The 15477-nt window shown below is 38.2% G+C and overlaps 1 non-coding gene across 1 annotated transcript; it reads left to right on the top strand.

Annotated features, from left to right (window-relative positions):
* Positions 1-15005: 15005 nt before the first annotated feature.
* Positions 15006-15112, top strand: LOC141640223 (small nucleolar RNA R71). Its single transcript, XR_012542912.1, has one exon. It is a non-coding gene; the product is annotated as a small nucleolar RNA R71 (small nucleolar RNA).
* Positions 15113-15477: the final 365 nt, after the last annotated feature.

The following is a 15477-nucleotide window of genomic DNA, read 5'->3' as shown; positions in this document are numbered from 1 at the left end:
CAAAATATGTTTTGATAATATTCTTCTATGCATCCATGGTTCAAAAGTCTTATTGCTCAACCCAAACATTTTGTCATCAAGCACTTAAGTTGTTAAGAACATGACAATATTAAATTGGTAAATTAATTTGTTAGAAATTTTGATTAACCAAATACCACAATAGAGTTCATCCTTGTGAAGGATTAACTAGGAATTTATATGAAGATAACTCTTCATCAAGTAGAAATTCTTGAAGTGAGTGGGAGCAATATGAAGTAAAGTTCCTATCTTAATTGTTAGGATAGAACTAGGCTCGAAAGAGAAAGTGTTAGACACTAAAATGGAGATAAATCCCAAATAAGTAAAGATCGAGGAAGTTGGTCGTGTGACTCCAACATATTCCTTCCTGAATATCTATGACATTGACATTACTTTCTTGCCAAATACCACATCATGAGTATTTGATACAAATTTATGGATTTCATCATATTTGGCATTATCGTGTGACGATTAAATAAATTCAGAAATTTGCATGAATGGAACTAGGGTAATTGTCATTTCATCCATGAACATATGAATGTTGTAATGTACTCATTTTAGTTTTGTATTTAGAAATGTACCTCAATAATTGTTATGATGTATAATATGTCTAAATAAGAATATAATTTGAGTTTTGCACAAAAGGTAAAGGGTTTTACCATTATGCAATTAAAACAAGCGTTGAACTCTTACATACCACGATTAAGTTTATGGTGAGACCATAGAAATCAAGGTAATTATATTCAAACTAAAAATAAATGTCATATATATATAACTTAAGTTGGTGACCCCAATCATTTCTCAAATCTTGATTGAAAATCGCATTTAGAAACTAGTTTTAACTAATGTCCCAAACCATTTGATTGAGAATCTTTGGTGTGTGCGAATCTTGTATTCAAAGCAAGATAATTTATGATTTTTCCTTGAAAAGGATTATGAATAGAGCAAGATATTCGCCCTAATTACACTTTGAAGTGTATGGTCGAATAAAATTTCAATCTGAGAAGGTTATTACTTCTTCTACTCTTTTACCGACGAACTAGGTAGATACTTGGTATCCACTTAATGAGGTAAGAAGAAAAATTCTTTGAATATGTTCAATGAATGTTTAAAAAGTATCAAAACCCACAGATTATAAAACCAAAGTATTAGTACTTCGTTAAAATGGGGAACAATAAAGTAATAACTTTGATTTACACCAAAAAGTGTCTGATATGGTATCACAAGTTCACTTTCATTAAGACATGATGAAATCTTTACTATAAAATTGGAAGTAGTTTCTATAACAAATTGTCTAGTATTTATTTATTCCGCTAAAACAAAACATAGTTGAAGCAATCAAGTACAATTCATATATGATATGATTAGGCATGGTACCTAAGTTGTAGCTTGTTTTGAAAGAAAACATATGCTCTCTCTTCCTACATGATTACGAGAACAAAGGGTTTATGGCTCGTAATGCTGTCTATTAAAGAAATGAGGAGTATTTCTTATAGACAGAATGGGAGAAAATGTTCAAGAGCCACAAACTGAGGATAAGACGTAGGAAGATGTTCCTTCTTGGTCAAAATCAGTAATTATTTCTTCGAAATAATTAGTGGACAGGAGTTATGTTATAACAAACCTGTAACATAGAAAGATGTTTTATCTAGTCTCAACTCCACAAGAGTCCGAAATGAACATAAACATGAAGATGTTAACTTAGCTTGGTTGATTTGTAGGAAAGAGTTTTGCACACAACAACAACGCTTCATTGAATTCGGATATGATTTGACAGTTGGATTTCAAAATCATCTTGCATGAGTTTTGATAATCGCAACTATCCTAAAGTAGGATGCAAACTTAAAAGAAATTTTAAGTAAAAGTCAAGGGGTTGAATTTTAGGTTTTGATCATGTGATAAACTTTTCTCGAATCATCGAGTAGTTCTGTTTATACATGAAGTTTAGTGGGAGTAATGTGGTGTTGCTAAGTCTTATATGTTAGAGACATATTGATCATTGTGAATGATGGAAAACGTAGGAGAAGAATAATACATCTCTAAGGTATCCAGACCTATAAAGATAGTTCTAAGAGGATATTAGCGTTAAATGAATATTCTTATGCTAATAAGAATCTTGACAAGTTCCAAACTATTGAACATGTAAAGATTGAATCCACATCCTTCCGCTGCGGAATTAATTCATTACGCTAAGATATATCACCATTCTTAAACTTCGTATACTGGGAGTATGGCGAATAGTTAAAAATCGAATTCTTGAGAGAAGTCTCTATATACCCATAAAGTTCATTAGTTAGTACTCAGAAAGTACTAAAGACATGAAGCTAAGTATTTAGAATTGAGATGGATTCATGTGCAAGAAGTTACACAAAAACCATATTCTAAACACGCAAGGATGGTTAGAAAACCATCTTCGCTATATTATTTAAGGAGGATATCTGCTGGGAACATCCTAGGAAGTTGAACAATGGGATATACACAACGGAAATTGAGTACACTTGCAATAATGAGATATGCGAGAAGGAAGGGATCATATTAGGATTTGGTTTTATAAATTGGGGAACTATGGTAGTTCGTTCCAATAACCAAAGATCCTATCCCTACACGCTGTGATGACATTGGGAGTTAATCAAAGGCAAGAGAGCCTATGTCCATATTGGATCTAGACACGTACTCAAAGAAGTTCTTTTAATATAAGATTTTTCACAAGAATGGGAAATAGTATATAGTAAAGTTAGGGAAAGTACAAAGTTTTGCTGAAACTTGCTAACCAAGGCCTTTTCATAGGCCAAGCATGATGAGTCATGCCATTTCAATTGAGTTAAGATGCATAGTTATATACAATAATAAGTATGGATTATAGATTATGTAGTAATAGATATGGTATCAATTTTACATATGTGATAATGCATTCATCGTTTGAGTTTTATTAAAATCTCTTTTATTACTTTGTTATATCCGAATAGGTTGTAAGGACGAAATTGAACCCTATTAAAGTGAAATGGATTAACATAGTATTGGCCCCTAGTTGCTTAAATGAGGTGACATCTCGAAGTAACTAGAGTGTGATGCGATTGATGGCAAGTTCAAGTGCCATAGGGTCATACGGGATGACTAGTCGATCACATAGACAAGCTGTATGAGACACTATCAGGCAGTGACCGCTTATAGAGTTCTGGTAATTCATAAAGCCTGGTCGTGGCAAGAGCTACTATAGTATTCTTATGAGTCGATTCTTTTGACTAGAGACTATTCGCCCAAGTTGGCACAAATTTCTGAATGACTTTGATTTATACTCTACGACTGTCGTAACCGAGGTCAAATGAGTATATTTTGGGTTATGATGAACTGTGCCTAAACGAAGGGAATAGTGAGATAGGAATTGTCCACCCCCTTGTCAGGGTTGTTTGAAATCTCAAGGCCACTCGAGGAGTAGTGAACTGAAAATGCATGGCCATGCTCGGAAGGTATTTATGGTAGATAATTTTGGTCAGATAGTTACTCTCCAGATCGAGGAAACCACTCAAGATATGATCAAATGCAAGTACGACCTGCGAGACACCTTGCATTGAGTGGGATATTGTAATAGGACAAGAGAATTAGTGACACACACTTGTCTCGGACAAGTGGGAGATTGTTGGAGTATGTGTCCTCAACAATAGTGTGATCACATGATTTAAAATCATAATTAAATCTCATATTAAGAATACGAAAGGGATGATAAATTAAATAGTCAACTGATTAACATTAATCGGTAACGATTGGCTTGCTAGAGTTTGACGTTACTATCGTGTTGACGATGGTGATCAATTGATCCCATAAGGTCACACCTAAAGGATGATGCCCTTATCAGTAAAGTTAATTAGTTGTATATTGATACAAGTTAATTAATTCCTTAAATAAGAACAATTTATATTTATGAGAGGAAATATGTATCTTATTGTAATGTGATTGGATAAGAATTAATTGAGTGGATTAATATATTAATTCACTAAATTATGTTGAGGTTTTATAAATATTTCGAGGTAGAGGTAATTAGTCATTTACATTTACAAGAGGTTGTAAATTTAACTAACTAGCTATTATGGGCCCCATTATATGTTGATATAATGATAAAATATTACTCAATAAGTTGAGTGAATATATGTTAATTAATTTGTCACATAATTGTTGTATAATCAAATTAATATTTAATTATATAAGATAATTAATCATAAGACTTATAGGCATTTGTGGGACAAATATTATAAGATAAAAATAGACCCAAATATACTCATGTGTACCGTCCTTATTAGGTAGCATGCTTGATTTTTGGTTTTGTCATGTTGTTGTTGGAAAGATGCTCCAACATCTTATGACACACCTAAATCTAGCTAGCTTACAACCTATACTAAAGCATATGCATGTGATAGAATTTGGAGTAGACCAAAATGCTCTTAATAAGAGCACTTGGACGGTACAATGCAAGAGAGAGGAGAATTTTTGTTCTTTTTATTTTACTCTATCTTTTTCCAAAACGTTCATACATGAAAAACCTCACTCATGCTTATTTTTCCTTCTCTAAAACTTAAGAAGTTTTGAGCCAAATTGTTCATAAATACTATTAATATTATTAATGTAATATATGAGTATTAGTAGTCAATTTTAAGGTAGACTACTAAATAAATATCTAGCAAATATTATTTAGTAGTAATAAGGGCTAATCTTGGGTGCAATCAAAAGGAGGGCTCCTAATATAGAGTCTTGGAGGATCATCCTAATACTTATCATAGCTCAAGAACAAGTGAAGGAAGGAGATCTTACTTGTGCCCAAAAATCCGAAAATAACAATGTAAGAATCATTGTTTTCTCATTTCATACCTTATTTAGTTATGCATGCACTAGATCTAAAGAACACTAATTAATATGTTAATTAGTTCATCATTAGAGGTAGCGCTTCCATTTACTAAGGTAGGCCTTGGTAAGGCACCTTGGTAGATGGGAGTGTTACATAAACCATCATATGACAAGTGTTAGGCCCAGTTTAGCCTGGACTGACTCTAACCTGGTCTGACCTTACGAGGCTGGTTAAGGCAAACAGAGACCGGAAAAATCAAACCATTATTTGGTAGATGAAGAGTATTACAGGATGAATAGGCTACTTAATCCAAGAAGGAAGGCCTGATGGTAAGCATGGAATAGCCTGGCAGCACACCTAAGCAGGCCGGATTAAACTGAAGAGCAGCAAAACGGTTATATAAATATAAATATTCATGTCCTATTCTCAAGGAAGACCAAATCTAACTATGAGACTATATCACCCCTGAACCTAGACGTGCAAGAGGAGAAAAAGCTAAGGATCAATCAAAGGAGAACGAGTCAACCGAATTAATAGGGAATGTGCCCTATTAATCCGGTAACAACTCCGACAAAAGAGAAAGACGTTGAAGATCAATACAACGTTCATGTTTGTGACTATAAATATTGTAATCTGGCATTTGTAATTTCATTCATTATTCATCAGTGTTGAACTACTTCACTACTTATCTTTCATTATTTTCCGAGTATCCAATTACTTACTCAAATTTGTCTTCAGCTTATCTAAATAATATAAACATTATTCTTTATACTTAGTCTTTCCTTGTTATTCATTTACAATATTCCAAACTTATAGAACTAGATACCCAAATTATTCTTTAGTCAAGCCGGACCCATTCAGGGAAAATCTTGCTAAAACAATTGGCGCCCACCGTGGGGCATCTAGTTCTTTAATCAAAAAATTCATTTTACCATTTTCCATTTAATATTCACACACAAAAATGGTGGAACTAACCCCAGAACAACAACTAGCGGCTGCCCTGGCCAAGATCAAGGAATTGGAGACAATCCAAGAGAAGGCAGCCCAAGCAGAAGCGGAAATCGTGAGGCTTAAGGAATCTGAGTCTGACTGAAAAAGAAATTGGAAAATCAGGCTTCAGGTTCCAGGACCAGATTTGAGCCAGGAACCCCATTCTCATCCATTATCAAAAACATTGACTTTTCCAATTTTGGAACTCTGGAGAAGGATACCTTATCCGGTACCCGGACCACTCCCAATGATGAAACAAACAAAACTGAAGCAGCAATAATGATGGCTATGCTTCAGGAAATTCAAAAACTCCACAACAAAATAGAAAATATACCAGGAGTGCGGACCCGTGGTCAAGTAGAAATTGTGACTTTGTCGACTCGCCCTTAGCAGATGAAATTGCAAAGATTGATCTCCCCAAGAAATTCACTGTCCCATCCATGAGAACTTATGATGGAACCTCTGATTCACAAAATCACGTTGCTATATTCAAATAGAAGATGCTAGCTGCCTCAATACCCAAAGTGAACTCGCAGGCAGTCCGCATGTGTAAAGGCTTTGGTACAACCCCGACCGGAGCACATTACAATGGTTCATTAATCTCCCAAATGGAGGCATCAAGAATTTTGCAGAATTGATCAATGCCTTCAATCAATAATTCGCAAGCGGCGAGAGATATGGCCAAGAGACCCAAGAACTGTTCGAGTAAAACAACTTCCCGAAGAATCTCTCAAAGAATTCCTGGCCAGATTTGTCAAAGAGAAGGTGGCCATTCCCAGGTGTGATGAAGAAACAGCGGTAGAAGCCTTCAGGCAAGGAGTCCTGCTTGACAGCGACATCTATGCAGACTTGACCAAGAAAGCATGCCCAACCTTTGCCACTGTTCAATCCATCGCCTTACAAACATGTCGATTGGAGGAAGATCTCAACTTCAGACGAACTCATCCGGAGGAAAGCAAGGCTATGGACACACTAACAGGAAAAGCTCCTACCAAAAAGGAGGCAACCCCAGATCAGCACCTTATTCCAGGCCTGAACGATCTGAAGTCAATATGACACAATAGCACAAAGGTAACCTTTCTAGCCTTCCAACTATTCCTGAATATAACTTCTCTATTAATACTGCAGGACTAATCAAACGCCTGGAAAGCCTGGGAGATACAGTCAGATGGCCCAAGAAATCCGACAACCCCAGGAAAGACCCAACAAGATGGTGTGACTTCCATCAGGACATCGGGCACACCACAGAAGAATGCATCCAACTCAGGAAACAGGTGGCATATCTCCTAAAGAAAGGCTTTTTGAAGGACTTAATCCAGCAGCCAAAGAACAAAGATGAAGGACAAAACAAGAGAGATTCAGGGAACGACAGACATCCTCCTCCTCCTCCCCCCATCTATGAAGTTAAGTTCATAAATGGAGGATCGAAATCGTGGTCCCGACCAGCTCATTTGCCAAAAGAATATCCGGGGAATCCAGATCGCACCCCCTTCAAAGTCCAAGTCATTGCCGCTATTACTTTTGATGACTCGGACTTGCAGGGAATATCGGATCTACACCATGACAGCTTGGTAATCACCATGCAAATTGGCACAGCTAAGGTATCAAGAATCCTGATAGACGGAGGTAGTTCAATCAATCTGGTGATGCTTGACGTCCTCAAAGCTATGAAGATAGATGAAGGAAAGATCATTAAGAAATCCAGCGTCCTGGTTGGATTCAGTGGAGAAACAAAGAACACCCTGGGAGAAATCAGCCTGCCAACCTATGTGGAAGGCGTGGCTTCATATGAAAGATTTGGATTAATGTATTGCTTATCCTCATATAATGTAATCCTGGGCAGACCATGGATCCACAATGTCAAAGCAATCCCATCAACATACCATCAATGTGTGAAAATACCAACCGAATGGGGGACAACCACCATCAGGGGAGAACAGAGGACGGCTCAGGAATGTTACACTCAGGCTTTGAAACCCTCAAAGTCAGGTAAGTCCCTTGCATAGCAATTAAAGTCACCTGTCAGGGAAGAGTATATTGCACAATCACAGGTGGAAACAGGAGAGGTCATGTTGGACCCAGAATTCCCTGACAGAAAAGTACTTGTAGGGTCAGATGCACCAGACTCGGTCAGACCCAATCTGGTCAGCTTTCTCAAAACTAAAATGTCTTGTTTTGCTTGGTCACATTGATCGGTCCGTTTTGTGTTCACAGTTAAAGATGTGGTCGTTGGGTCACGGTCGAATCAAAACACAATTTATAACTTCACAAACAACTCTACAATTAGTAAAGAGGCAAGTAAAGGTCGGATCCCAAGGGACGGGTATTGAAATGAGATTTCTATTGCAACTAGTGGTGTCTAAGGGGTGTCACAAATTGGGTTGATGTAGAAGGTCACTAAACTAAAATAGCAATGAAAATAAACAAGCAAGATGAATTAAAGGGGTGTAAACAATTGATTAAAAGCACTAGGGTGTCATGGGATCATAGGGGAATCATGGGAATTGATCATACAAACATGTTCTCAAATTATAAGCAAGCAATTATTGTTGTGATGGATTGAGTTGGGTTATATCTTACAATCCTAGGAAAGTTTGGGTCCCGGAGCCGAATCGATTAGATTGTACAACACCTACAAGTCGACTTAATCTTCCCTACTCAACAACATGCATGGTCTAATGAGACTCGAGTTGGGTTATGTCTTACAAGTCTCATTGAAAAGATAGAAGATGATAGTAAATGCAAGGATTCATAGGCTTAGCATTTCATCAAATATAACATGTGCATGAGTTGAGATCAAAACAAGCAAGCAAATAAAACATGAAAGCATATTAATTTAAGCATGAATCATTCCCCATGTTGGTTTCCCCTAATCACCCATTAACCCTAGCTAAGAGACTACTCACTCATTATCATGTTGATCATGCTAGCAAGGTTGTCAATCATACCAACAATATGAAACATGATGAATAAATGAATGTAATTAACAATAATTAAAAAGGGATTAAGAGAATTATACCTACTAATGATTCCAATAATAAAGCAAAGATAAAAGAAGTACTTGAATGCTTGATTGAGAGGTTGTCAATCTCCCAACAATAACCCAAATAATCTTCAATTACCCAAAATAAAGGATGAACAAAAGAGAGATTAAGGAAATAAAACTTGTATTAGAACTTGATTAATTGTTGATTACAATACTAAAGAGAGATTTGATTGATATTAACTACTCTAATTATTGATAAGAAGAACATGCTCCTCTAATTAGACTAATGGGGTATTTATAGTGGAAATTAGGGAGGATGCATTAGGGTTAACTAAGGGCTAAACTAGTAATTACACTTTTTAGATTGAGCAAGGAGGAGCCGGTATTTTTCGAAGGAAGGGCTTTTTTCTTCGTAGCTTGGAGAAGAGGAAATCACGTTGTGCTGGAATCCGGGCGGAATAAGGTCGGGACGGGCGGATTCTGGCGATGGGGTCCGAGCGGATTCGAGGGAATCCGGGCGGATTGTGGAGGTGGAATCCGAACGGATTAGAGAAAAGCCGCACGGATTGTGCAGCTGTGGGACGGCCGGATTGGTGACAATCCGCACGGATTGTCACTCAGCAAGACATCTTCTTCTTTTCTTCCCTTTTCTTCATAAATTCCTTGGGGATTTCCTTGGGGACTCAAGGATCCTTTCTCAACATTGCTCTTCTACTATAATATGTACAAAGGCCTTCTAATCTTGTCTCTCCTTGATGCTTGGTCATTGAATTCGATCAATTTAGTCTCGTTTTGCCATGAAAATGCAAGATTCTTACTCCTTTCCTACCAAGGAATCAAAATCTCAAAGAATATGCAAAACAAAGAACTAAAGATAAGAAATGACCCAAATATGTACTAAAAAGCATGGGAACAAGGCTAATTCGGGGGCTAAATATGCGCTAATTATGGTCACATCAAATATCCCCAAACCGAACTTTTGCTCGTCCCGAGTAAAGAGGTGACAAAGACTAGGACCAATACTAACCTATCCTAATAATAGCCGATATGAGACAATTAGCGGGTCTCACTCCGCCCCTTCAACTCACAACAAGACAACCATGAGGTAGGATGCCTTCTTTCAAGGCAAGGTGGGTCTTGCCAAAATGGCGACACATCCAAACATTAAGCACACAAAATCACATAATGGATGCATCTACAAAAGGAATAGCCACTTCCTCATCAAGTGGCGGAGGCACTAAAGAGGAACGAATTTAAGAGCATGTAATCCTTCACAAATACTAGTTCAACAAATTACTAAGGCTAAGAGGATGGCACTAAATCACCTCCAAATGGTGTTAAACTAGACTACTTTCGTCCTCAATTTCCAAATGCTTTCGTCAAGAGCGATCGGATGGTGGTGGAATGATGATCCCTATGATGCTAGTAGCATATGACATGACAAGTCTCGAATTCTCTACAAAAGTAAAGGTCATAGATCGTCCCAAGCTCGACCAAGTGGCTTGACAAAAAGGCTTTTTGGGAATGAAATGCTCAAATCTTTATTAACAACAGGTGGATATGACTATCTTTCAAAATTGTCCTCATTTCACTTTCACATTTCAAAAATTTAAGATGAGGTTTGTCCCTTCCGGGCTAGTGTCCTTTGCTTTCGCCAATCGCTTATTAGGCAACCGGTTAACCTCTAGACAATAGCTTTTCGGGGTGATAGTCACTCTGTCTCCGGGCGGCCGAATTCACAACCGTATGGGGGCCCAATTTAATGGATCCCGCACCAAAGCACATCGAAGTGGTACGCCTCCATCAAAACAACTTAAATTTCTCAACTTTCAACAATTCACAACATTTGAGGTTCCTTGGCATTAGATTACTTCCACATGACAAAATTTCTTTGAAATGAGCACTTCAAGCTTATTGATAGAAAATATTTTTGGGTTGCCTTACCACAAGGTCAAACAAGGTCACCTAGACAAGTTAACCAAGTCCACATCGCATCACGGGGTTGGATAGGTGACTCACATGCAAACCCTTGACTAGGCTTTGGGTCATGGGTCAAAAGACACTAGTATGACACTATCTAGGGTGTTTTACAACCATTCTAGTAGGCAAAGTCTTAAGTTGAACAAGTATTTGTAATGGCTTAGTTGCTCTTGTCAAAGTTCCTAAATAGGCATTTTTCAAAACATTTCTAACATGCAACTACATGCCATGATGCAACTAATATAAACATCCTAATGCAAGTGATTATATTAACTAATAAGACATATAAACTAAATGCAAGTCCTAAGTTCACATTGTTATACCGCATCAATCAAAATAAAGCCACATAGTCATTAACATAAAGAGGAAAAAGGAGATTGGAAAGATCATACCATGCGGTCTTCATGATCCTCATATCTCGGATGTGGCGTAGTCAATCAATGTGAACAAGGATAGAACAAACACAATATATACAATACAATATATACAAGACTACAAAAGGAAATAAACATGTTTTTGGGTTTTCAATTTTCAAATTTTTATGATTTTTGAAATTTTTCAATTTTTTTGGATTTTTGAATAAGAGTTAAATGTTAGAATTCCCATCCCCACACTAATATGGGCATTGTCCTCAATGGCCAAAATGATGGAAATTATGCAAAGATGATGCATGATTTCTACACTAAATGCAATCTACACTAAGCTACACTACATGATGCATGGTTTTTGTTATGACGGAGAGGATAATTTAGATTGCCTCCCGTTGTGTATGCATTAACTTCCCCAAACCGAGTGAGACACTATTGCTAATGTCCAAGGATGGGTGTAGTTCATGCACACACTATGCAATGCATAAAACTAATTTGTCATTTTGGATTTTAAAAATGGGAACAATAAAATGAGAACACCTCAATGGTACCGAGGTGTGAGTCCTCTATGGTGCTAGGACTACTCCAACAATGATCAAAATTATAATTAAAACAAAGGGAGAAATAGACAAACCATGAGAGGGTAGGAGTCTCCAAGGCTTGCTAATCTTCCATCATGTTATCACCATCACTTTCCTCATTAGAAGTGGTCACATTGCCACTTCCCTTGTCATTTGCTTCTTCACTTTCTTCCTCATCTTGCTCATCATCATCTTCACCATCCTTTTCTCCTTCTTCACTTGCTTCTTCATCAATGTTATCATCAACTTCTTCATCATTACCAACAACCTCATTGTCACCCGAAACGACCCTAGATGCACCCGGAAATAGGACTTCTCTATCCGCCCAACTAGGCAAAGGACAAGATGGATCAAGTAGTCCTTGCCTAGCTAAGTGTAGGAGGGGTGGATATTGAGCCAAGTATGCATTTTTCCGGTCCTCAAAGGCTTGCTTGTGCATTTCTTGCATGAGAAGAGTCACATAATTATTTCTAGCTTCAACTCCTTCCGGCTTGAACTCTTGATACTCAAAGGGGTAAGGTGGTATGACAATGGAAGAGGAGGGAGTTTCAAGATCACCCTTTTGTTGTTGGATAATATACTCGGCCTCTTTAGAAAGGGGAAGTAGATAATTGGTCCGGTGGACGCTTAGACGACAAATCTTTGAAGGCAAGGTGAACGATCTAGCTTCACTAGTGAGCCATCCATACTTAGTGTCAAGGGGGTTATGGGCAACCCACTTGTACTTGTGTATCATAGTATGCAAATCAACAAGATGGCCACCCTCTTTTGCTTTGTACTTGTTATCCTTATTGAAGTTAGGATCAAAGTACTTAGCTAGGATAATGACTAGGCCGCCATTGACAATAACGGTAGTGCCCTTCTTCCCACAATCAATGTTGAGCCATCTATCTACCAAGAGCCTCAAAGAATTGTAAGGCTTGGTGTGTACTCTTCCAATGTTCAAAGCCGATTCAAGGAGAATAAAATCAAGTTTGGTGAAATGGTTGGTATCTTTCCTTGCAATTATGGTGTTTCCCATGACCTTGTGCCATACTCTTATGCCCGGATGGTGGACCAAAAGAGCACGACTCGCATGAAAGTCCTCAAATTTCCTCCCGGAAATTGCCTCCCAAAGAGGTTCGGGGTCATACTTTCCATAATTCTTAAAATAACGCGGTTCATCACTAAGACCCAAAATTTCACTCAATTCCCTAAAGGAAATGCGTCTACTAACATTAGCTAGACGAAACTCGAGATTCTCCCTATTATCAACTTTGGTGACTTTCAAAGAACTCAAAAATTCCAAGGTAAGGGAGGGGTATGTCAATTCCTTTGTTTCAAACAATTTCTTCAACCCCATGGCCTTGAAAAAGGCTCTAGTTTGCTCAAGAACACCCAATTTTTCTAAGGTATCTTCACATATAAATTTGGTGGATTGTAATGACTTTCTAGCAAACTTGACAAAGGTATTTCTATGGGTTTCGGAAATAAATGTTACCTCCGGATAATGCAAAAGTTGATCGATTTCCGGAGTAGAAGGTGTTGTTGCTCCCATAGAAGGTTGTTGTTGTTGTTGCACTTCCAAGTTTGGTGTTGCTACCACCATAGCCAATGCTTTCTTTGTTTGAAGAGCCTTTTGCCTTTGTGAGAGTGCCTTAGCCTTTGGTGCCTTTGTTGCCTTTGTTGCTCCCTTAGTCCTTGCCATCGATGAACTAACCAAGAAAAGAATGAAAAATCTTCAATTTGTAGTATACCCAAATCGATTTAAAGGTGAAAGGCTTTGCCTTTATGAAATCAAAAATCGACTCAAAGGTTGAAGATTTTGTGCTTGGTTTTGATTTTTATTGAAGAAGGAGTGATTGATTTGTTGTTAGAAGGATGATTTGATTTGATTTTGGTGAATATTGTTGAGGGATTTTGTTTTTGTGATGGAGAGGATGAGGGTTTTGATGTTGTGGGTAGTGTTTATGAATGAATGAATGAAGGAAGGAAGGAAGGTGGGAGGGATTTTATAAAGACCGAAATTTTCGAACTGCAGGGGCAATCCGTGCGGATTCTGCCCAATCCGTGTGGATTCTGCTCTTTCTGGGTTGTATAAAACTCGCCTAAAGACGGGCGGATTCAGAAGAAGACGCTCGGATTTTCTTGATACGGGACGGGCGGATTTGCCTGAAGACGGACGGATTTCAGTCCAGGAAATTTTTCTTGTTTTCCTCAGCAGAGAAGACGGGCGTCTTCAGTCCAGGACGGACGGATTTGCAGAGACGAGCGGATTATATTCCAAGACGCCCGGATTCTCTTACAGTAAAAAATCTTCCAAAATCTCAGCTTATAAAGTCGTGCGTCTTTGACCCAGTACGCTCGGATTACTGAAGACGGGCGGATTCTCAGGAATCCGTTCGGATTCGACCCCTTGTACCCGAATTCAGTTCCATCCGTGCACAATGCATTTCCCTTACCATTCTTCTATTCTTTCTTCAACTCTTGTGCTCTTCATTGTGGGGGCACTACTAAGGCATGGATAGCCTAGGCAATTGTCATCCCCACACTAAGGTAAAGCACTACACATCAATTGAAATTGTTAGTCCCTCCCTCACTTCTCTCAAACATGACAATTATTTTGATCAAAGTAAATAAAAATCCAAAGATGACAAAAAATGCAATACAAGAATTGAAATGTAAGTTAGGGAGTTAGAAATATTTACAAGTGGTGGTTTAGGGAGGACTCCACCAAACTCTCATTCTTGATGAGATGTCAAGGGGGCATGTCCAAGGTGTTGTTGATGTTGCTCAACACCTTGAAAAAGTTGGAATAAGGGGTACCACTCTTGTATGCTTGGAAAGCATTCACTTGTTCATTTGTTCCCCTACATTCACCTTGGTCATGTCCCAAAGTTCCACAATTCTCACATATCCCACTTGGGATTGATGAGGATGCCGTCATGGCATTGACATGATGCTTTGATGATTTTGAGTTTTCTTCAAGTCTAGCCATAGCTTGTTCAAACTTCAAGTTGATTGTGTCAATGTGAGCACTAAGTTGAGCACCCAATTGAGTAACGGAGTCCACTTCATGCTTTCCTCCTCTAGTAGCCTTGCGAGGTCTACTATATTGTGAGTTATGGATCGCCATTTCCTCAATCTTGTTCCATGTTTGATTGTCATCAACTTCGGTGAACATTCCATTTGATCCCATATTGAGAATGTTCCTAGAATCTTCATATAAACCATTCCAAAATTGTTGTACCAAAAACCATTCGCTAAGTCCATGGTGAGGACATGAGCGACAAATTCCCTTGAACCGCTCCCAAGCTTCATACAAAGATTCTTCATCCCTTTGCTTAAAACCAGTAATTTGAGCTCTTAGCATGTTAGTCTTTTCCGGTGGGTAGAATTTTTTGTAGAAAGCTAGAGCCAACTTCTTCCAAGAATCTATTCCGAGGGTGGCCTTATCAAGGCCCTTCAACCATTGCTTCGCGGTGCCGATTAAAGAAAAAGGAAATAAGACCCATCTAATTTGGTCTTGAGTCACGCCCGTTTGAGAGATTGCATCACAATAGTCGCAAAAGGTTTCCATATGAGAATGAGGGTCTTCACTAGGCATCCCCCCAAATTGGCTCCTCTCAACTAATTGGATGAAGGCGGACTTGGCAATAAAATTTCCGGTTAGATGTTGCGGAGTAGGAGTACCATTTGGTAGATTCTCCTCGGTGGGTACGGAGTGTGACGAGAATT

The sequence above is a fragment of the Silene latifolia genome, unplaced genomic scaffold (genome assembly GCF_048544455.1).
Source record: "Silene latifolia isolate original U9 population unplaced genomic scaffold, ASM4854445v1 scaffold_73, whole genome shotgun sequence".
NCBI lineage: Eukaryota > Viridiplantae > Streptophyta > Magnoliopsida > Caryophyllales > Caryophyllaceae > Silene > Silene latifolia.
The sequence above is the reverse complement of the archived record's forward strand: the minus strand, read 5'-3'. Positions and strand labels throughout refer to the sequence as shown.